The following is an 8,792-nucleotide window of genomic DNA, read 5'->3' on the forward strand; positions in this document are numbered from 1 at the left end:
TTTTGGTGCTACCCTTGACTGAGTAGCTAGAAAGGCGATTTCACCTGACCGCTTGGGTCCTCAGTCCTGAGATAGGCTACTGAGCCATAGACACGCTCAGACGCATCACAGAACTGTGATAAAACTATATTTATCTTCGACTGTTGCCAGGGTCTATCTCTGAGCTTGTGTAGCATCGTGGTAGAGAAATGTGTTGCAGGTCTGGCAACTCGCTTTACCAAGCTTGAAGAAGCAGCTTAGGCAGGTTAGGATCGTCCCAGTCACATCGCTTAGTCCATTGCTACTGCACTATAACCTTGGCGCTCATTGTGTAAGGGATGATGAATCCAAGGGGGTTGTATTGGCTGGCCAGAACTTTGTAAATGGTGACCTGTGGAAACACTGGCAGGCAGAGCTTGTAGGATAGGGTGTCTGTGGGGCAGTGCGAGTGCAATCCCAGTGTTGACTCCTGAGCATCTGGTTGGCCTTGTGCTATCCAAAGATCGGCACTATCTCATCTGGCTTCAGCTGGGAGGGGACTGATAACAGCTGGTTTGTTGCTTGCCCACTGTTGCAGTTCGAAGCCCCCCTCAGCAAGCAAGTTTAAAAGCTTATCCACAAGGATTTGTGCTTCTTCTTCTGTTGGTAAGCTCTGCAGACAGTTGTCCACATAGAAGGACTGCAAAACTGAGCACATGCTTCTGCAATGTGTATGTCGCACAACAAGGACTGCATGTTGTCCCGAATGGGAGAACCCTCCATTCGTAAACGGTAGTAGGTTCCTCTCGCTTCAGATCACGCCATAGGAATCTGAGAAGCGGCTGGTCCTCGGGGAGCAGTCTGACCTGGTGGAACATTCCACGGATATTACTGCTGATGGCAACGGCATGCTCCTGGAATCGAAGTAGCACAGCCAGGAGGGAAGACCAGGGAGGAGGAGCTGGTTGAGACTGTCACCCTGGAACTGGAACGAACAATTGAAAACAACTCTGTCATTACCATTGTGCTGGACCATATGGTGGGGGATGTGCTTGGGTGATTTAAACCGTCTCCTCTGTACTGCGTAACTGTGGGAGCACAGCCTCTTTTGGTGCTTGCAATTGTGGCATGTTAGGAACACGCAGTAGGGGAGTGGCATGACGCATAAGTCCATTATCATCTACTCTTATGGTCTTGGCCTCGAGAAGCTTTATCGCTTCTTGGTCCTGGTGAGACCTGTATTAGTCTACATAACATGTTATAGCATGTTACCACTTTATGCACAACTGTTCATTTATCATACAGACTGAAACTCAACTTCTAATAAATCAGAAAACAAATACACACATATAAAAATATAAAAATATGAACTAAATACTAAATCTATGGCATAATTTAAACAAGTCCCCCAAAGAGAAACGGGTATATCTCCCTCCCCCGCCTCTGCCTGCTGCGCTGTGTGTGTGTGTTTGTGTGTGTGTGCGTGTGCTTGTGGCGTTTAACTCTGAAAAGGCAGTTAACCACAGGTTCCCGTTAATCCTATGATGGACATGTGTTGTGATATTTAAACAAACGATCAGTCAACGGCGAAATAAAAGCCTCTTATTTGAGACTGGTCTGAGAGACCTCCAGCTTACAGCGGGGTCTCCAAGCGTGACTGTCCGAGCAATGAGCTAGCGGCCCCGGCAGGCGCAAGCTGGCTGCCGCGTCACTTTATGGAGCTTCTCATCTCCGAAAACTTTGGAGCAAATTGTCAATTTGGCAAAGATTTTTGCAAGACTGCCTATATTCGAAATCTAAACCATTCATTTCTCGCCTAAAATGTTCTCAGAAGTGAATTTAGTTTTGGTCTGTCTATGTACTGGAACCCCGACCCTCACTGAATGCCGAAATGAATGTTGGGATACGGGTGATGCCAAGTTCATACACGTTACCAACCAATGCATCCTCGGTAAAATGGGCGTGTCAAGAACATTTGCGGGAATCTTAACTGTTCTTGGTGAAATGCAAACTTGTGTATTGGGACAGTACTTTGGCAACACGAGATGACGTTTCACAGAGACACAAAAACACAAGTCAAAAGAAGAACACAGACTGAGAAATACCCAGTGACTAAATACACAAGGTAACGAGCAAACACGGGACAGGTGACACCAGGGCTGGGGAACCGGTGGAACACATTAGACAATCACAAGGGCGGGAAAACTAAACGACAGGAAGTAAAACAAGACAAGACAAGACAGAAAACAGACTACCAAAATAAAACAGGAAACAGAAACATACACAACCACAACACTCTCTCCCCAGCCTGAGCTAACATTTCCCAGGTTAGAGTTATGTGCTGCTGTATTGGCTGTTGAGATTTCAGAGCTAGTCATCAGAGAGGTTGATCTGAAAATGAATGCAGTCAAGTATACATACACAATGAGAAAGGAAGAGTTTACATATTTTGAGCGTCAGCGTCAGTTCTCGCAAGCCAGGTAGTCAAGACGCTGCTAACCGCTAATTGGTCAACAACACGGTCTCATCAGCTGATCTGCATCAGCTGAGCTGCAGTAGCTGATCTGCATTAGCGCATCAGCTGGTCCCTCCCCTTGCTGCTAAATGGCTACACTCAACAGGGCGCGCTACTTAAGCTGATTCAGTTTGCTCCTTCTGCTTGCTGCCTTAGCTGCTCCTAAATGCTGCTGCTTTAGCTTGTTCCTACTGCTGCTTTAGTTTGCTCCAAATGCTTGCTGCTCGCTTTTTGCTACCCACCTCCTCCCCTGCTCCACCTTGTCGTGTATAACGTGGCATTTGCTTCTATGTCATCGTTGCTGCTCTGTTCATATGGGGTTTAGATCTCCCAATATTAAACTGTGTGAGCGTCCCCTAATGCTGCTGCTGCTGCTGTCCCCTGATTCACTGCTCTTTCATGGTGCTCATGAAAGGTCAGGGGACTCCTCTGAACAGAACCATACTGCCAAATTTAATTCATAATTTATTCAATAAATTCTTGTCTGTGTTGTTCTTGACGTTATGGACCTGACAGAACTATGTTAGTAATTGTGTACAACGTATCCAACAGTCAACAGGGCCAGAGCAGTGGAGTTATGTTCCCTCATAGCTGAACCCTGCAAATCATGGGTTCCAGCTGCCAATCTTGCAGGCACTATAGGCTGACTGGAGCAGCTTTCTTGACCAAGCTAGTCCGTTCAGAGGTCAACACTGAAAATGATGACATATGACCTTGTAGATCCAGATTCTGATGCTGAGATTAGTTCCAAGGTAACATGCCTCACCACACAAGTTACTGAATACAGGCTGGGTTCAAAGAGTTTTGAGCATTTTTCCAAGTGGAGATCACTCACCAAAGCTGTGTCCCACCTCTGTCACATTGCTCAATGCTTCTCACTCCCATCAGGCAATGGCAGCTCTGTTGGCTGGCACATGTGCAAGAATGGATGGTCAGTTGCTGACATCACTAAGGCAGAGCACATCATCAGAAAATGTGTGCAACATGAAAGCTATTCAAAAGAGCTGAAATGCATTAAGTCAAACTGCGACCTTCCCAAAACCAGCCCTCTTCATAAACTATGGCCAATCATCGACAGTGAAGGTCTGCTGAGAATAGGTGGATGCATCGACCAGGCACAACAGACAGGTATCCAGTATGTCCAAAACTCTGCTGCTAGGATTCTTACCCACACCGAGACAATATGTTTTTTCCATGACTAAGACGAGACGATGACAAGACTGCACCACTGTCCAAAAACGCTGACTAAGACTAAATTAACATGCATTATTGTTGACGAAAAAAGACGAAACTAAAATGTTTGTATAAAATAAAAACTAAGATCAAATCTATCTTAATTTTCGTCTACAATTGTCTCTACTTTTTCATCATGAGATCGAATGTTCAGCTGTTACTACGGTTACTACAGACCTGGTGCCTTAACGACCGTTATCTACCGGACCAAATAGCAACGTGGATTTCGGTGCCACTTAAATGCCTGCGCTTCTCTCTGATGCTCCTAAACGGACGTTAGAGGCAACCGAAACATCGCCGCATGTTAAAACTACACTTGACAGCAGGTAACGTTAGCCTACCATTAGCTAGCAGCTGGATTAAACACGGTTAAAATGCTGACAGCTAAACGGTGTAAAGTGTGACAGTATTTCACTGTAGAGGCGAGGACGTACGACAGTCTGTAGCTGCCGCTGTCTGAAAAACAACACAGATGTGTTCACTTGAAACTCGCCTCGCCAGCCTCGTGCTGCATTCAAAGTTATTGTTAAATACCCTTTTCCCATCCAGTGGTTGTTTTTGTCATTTAACAGGAATTTACTGGTAAAATAAGGAAGAGGCTCGATATTTGGTCACATTTTACGTACAATGATATTGACAAAAAATCTGAATGTGTCATTATAACTATTTGACTGAAATGGTTATCAGAAATAATCTCAGTTATTTAAAACAAACTAAAATGTTTTGACTAAAACTTGACTAAGATATATTGAGTTTTCTTTTGACTAAAACTCGACTAAAATGACGAGACTTTTAGTCGACTAAAATTTGACCAAGATACCCTGAGTTCTCTTTTGACTAAAACTAGGCTAAAATTACGAGACTTTTAGTTGACTAAAACTTGACTAACAAAAAAAGATATGTGAATGATTAAATATGACTAAAACTTACAAAGACATTTGGCACAAGACTAAGACTAAGACTAAATTAAAAATAGGTGAAAAAATTAACACTACCAAGACCTGGCAGCACATCCCCCCAACCCTAATTCACCTTCACTGGCTCCCAATCAGGTCCTGCATCAAATATAAAATCCTCTTTCTCCTCCATCCATACACCCCACCCCAAAACCGGTGGTCCTCAGATGCTGGCCTGCTCTCCATTCCCCACACCAGAATCTGTACCTTCGGAGACACAGCCTTTAGTGTTGCAGCCCCATCCCGCTGGAACACCCTCCCTTTTAGAAACTTTGTTTCCAATGGCTTTTTAAATTTCAAAATCTGAGGAAACTATTCTTTCTGTGTCACTGACCATCCCCAGCTTTTTGTTTCTCTCTTTTCTTTTTCCCCAACAACATTTTAAAGTGTCTTGTTAGGTGATCTTGATTATGGCCCTGTTAACTGATCCAATAGTTCATTGATCATTTTATCCTTCTCAATTCCAGCCAGATATTGAATTGTGTCTAACGTTTTGAGAGATGTGCTTGCTGCTGAACCATAAACCCTAATCTTGCACTGATCCAGTTAATGCACTGTATATGGCCTTCAAAGCAATTATATCCACCCCACCATTCACTTTCAACTAAACACCTCATTACATTAAATACTTTCTAACATTTGCCCACTATTTTCTGAATCTGTACAGGCCACGTAACTCCTTCATCAATCCATAATCCTGAAAACTTTAAGTATTTTACTCACTCCAATTCTTGATCATACAATTTAAGCCTTGCCTCATTACCAATTATTTTCGTTGTGAAGAATATTATCTTTGTCTTATCAACTAAAAAAAATTAAATCTACATTTATATGACCACTCTTTTATTTTCATAATCGCCTCCTGCAGTTTCGTTACAATGAAATTCACATTTCTTCCCCTCTTCCAAATTGCCCCATCATCCGCAAAAAAACAGCCCAAGCCATTCCCTATGTCCTTAAAAACATCATCTATCATTATGGAAAAATAATAAAGGGCTTACTATGCTACCTTGAGGTGTTCCCTTTTCAACAACAATTTTTTCTGAATAGCTCTTTCCTATTCTTTTTTTACAAGATTCTTTTTTGGGGCATTTTAGGCCTTCATTCATACAGGACAGCTGAAGACATGAAAGGGGAGGGTGAGGGGGAATGACATGCAGCAAAGGACCGCTGCGTCGAGGAGTACACCTCTGTATATGGGCGCCTGCTCTACCAGGTGAACTACCCAGGCAGCCAGGTCGTTTCTATTCTGACCTGTATTGATCTTCCTAATATAAAGTCCTTAACCCATTTATACGCTCAACCTTTGATCCCTAATTTTAAAGTCTGATCAATAATCCTTCTCCCCATATCATATCATATCATATGCCTTCTCTACATAAAGAATACAGCCACTACACACTCTCTGTTTATCTGTGTTTTTTCAATTTCATGCTCTAAACATGAAGCTGGGTCCAAATTATTTCTTCCTCTCCTAAAGCCACTCTGATATTTTGGATATATATCCTTTATTTTCTATATAATATATCAACCTTTCATTTAGTATTTTCTCCATTATTTTGCAGATGTTGGATGTCAAAGTAATTGTTCTATAATTCCCTGGGGTCATGCAGGTCAGTGTAACACTTATCAGTTACATTTTCTAAGCACAAACGGACATTTGGAAAAACCGAAAAATGGGTTCAAATATCCAATTCTTAATTTTTTTTCCACCTTGACAAATTAAAAAATTGGATCTTTAAACTTTTTTTTCCAATTTTCTGTTTTTATTCAGAGGATCAGAAATTTAGAAAATTACAAAATTGCATCTGGGCTCCAATTATTCAATACTGCAATGGTATTCTCTCCCTCATTCCGCCTAGCTACGCCCCGCCCCCAACTCGAAACCGTCAGTTGCAAGCACCTCTGACCCCGAAGTCAAAAGTTGTTGTTTTTTGGTCCATATGCAGTTAATGACCTGCATATTCCGCAAAGTAGAGGGAGAGAATACCATTGCAGTATTGAATAATTGGAGCTCAGACGCAATTTTGTAATTTTCTCAATTTCTGATCCTCTGAATAAAAAACAGAAAATTGAAAAAACAGGTTAAAGATCAAATTTAATTTTTTAAATTAAAAACAGCAGATTAGGCTGTAAAGGATGTCACAAAAATAGTTACATTGATTTGGCAGTTAGTGTCAGCAAAACAGAAGTTAAAAGCATTATTAAACAGAGATTGAAGGAAAGGTGGCAAAAGCAATGGAAGGAGAGAAAAAGAGGATGGTTTTACAGAATTCAAAGGAAAGTGCACGGGAGAAATGAGATATGAGAATGAGCAGAAAGGAGCAGGAGAGAAGAGACAATAATATCAAGGCTAAGGTTTGGACCCACTGGATTAAACAGCACACTGTTGAAAATAGCTAAACCCAATACATGAAGATGTGATCACTGTGGGCAAGAAAAAATGATAGAGCATATTATACTTTACTGTCAGGAATATGATGATGAGAAAAGGCAATTAACTAAAAATGAATTGCTAAAAAAAACTAACTAAAAAAAGTGAAAAGTACATTTAATAGATATTTTACAAAATAAGTTAACAAGTACTATTATTTTTAAGATCTTAGACAAAATAATATGATTGTCAAGGTATGAGTTTATGTATTTTAAAAAAAAATTTTTTTTGTTTTGAGTGAATCGATATTCTGATCCACACTCCATATCAGTTGGTGGTGGTAATGCGCCAAATCATGTGCCAACCGGCAATAAACCACAAAAAAGAAGAAGAAACATCAGGATGGGATGTCAAAATGGGTGTGTCAAGAACATTTCGAGAATCTTAACTGTTCTTGGTGAAATGCGAACTTCTGTATTGGGACAGTACTTTGGCAACACAAGATGACGTTTCAAAGGGACACAAGAACACAAGTCAATAGAAGAACACAGATTGAGAAATGTCCCTTGTGTATTGGGCAAACTTGAGGGTTCATAATGAAAATCATATGAGTCAATCAGTTTTGAAGCAATGCCAAGAGTGTGGAAATGCTTAAGTCAGAAGTTTTGGTTGGGTGATCAATGATAAAGTAAATTAAATGGGATTTAATGAATTAAAAATAAGTCCTACTGTACCTTTCCCAGCTGCTCCACCATGGGTTTTTAAAGAAGTGTCCATTGATGTGGGGTTGTTAGAAGAAAAGCAAGGAAATGACATGGACAAATATAGGGTGCAGAGCTATTTAATTGAGAGGTATAAAGAGGATATAACTATATACAGTGGGGCAAAAAAGTATTTAGTCAGCCACCAATTGTGCAAGTTCTTCCACTTAAAAAGATGAGAGAGGCCTGTAATTTTCATCATAGGTACACTTCAACTATGAGAGACAAAATGAGAAAACGAAATCCAGAAAATCACACTGTAGGATTTTTAATTAATTTAATTGCAAATTCCTCGGGAAAATAAGTATTTGGTCACCTACAAACAAGCAAGATTTCTGGCTCTCACAGACCTGTAACTTCTTATTTAAGAGGCTCCTCTGTCCTCCCTTCGTTACCTGTATTAATGGCACCTGTTTGAACTTGTTATCAGTATAAAAGCCACCTGTCCAGAACCTCGACCTAGTGAATGACCTGCAGAGAGCTGGGACCAAAGTAACAAAGGCTACCATCAGTAACACACTACGCCGCCAGGGACTCAAATCCTGCAGTGCCAGACGTGTCCCCCTGCTTAAGCCAGTACATGTCCAGGCCCGTCCGGAGTTTGCTGGAGAGCATTTGGGTGATCCAGAAGAGGATTGGGAGAATGTCATATGGTCAGATGAAACCAAAATAGAACTTTTTGGTAAAAACTCAACTCGTCGTGTTTGGAGGGGAAAGAATGCTGAGTTGCATCCAAAGAACACCATACCTACTGTGAAGCATGGGGGTGGAAACATCATGCTTTGGGGCTGTTTTTCTGCAAAGGGACCAGGACAACTGATCCGTGTAAAGGAAAGAATGAATGGGGCCATGTATCGTGAGATTTTGAGTGAAAACCTCCTTCCATCAGCAAGGGCATTGAAGATGAAACGTGGTTGGGTCTTTCAGCATGACAATGATCCCAAACACACCGCCCGGGCAACGAAGGAGTGGCTTCGTAAGAAGCATTTCAAGGT

The sequence above is a fragment of the Sander vitreus genome, chromosome 7 (genome assembly GCF_031162955.1).
Source record: "Sander vitreus isolate 19-12246 chromosome 7, sanVit1, whole genome shotgun sequence".
Classification (NCBI taxonomy): Eukaryota; Metazoa; Chordata; class Actinopteri; order Perciformes; family Percidae; genus Sander; species Sander vitreus.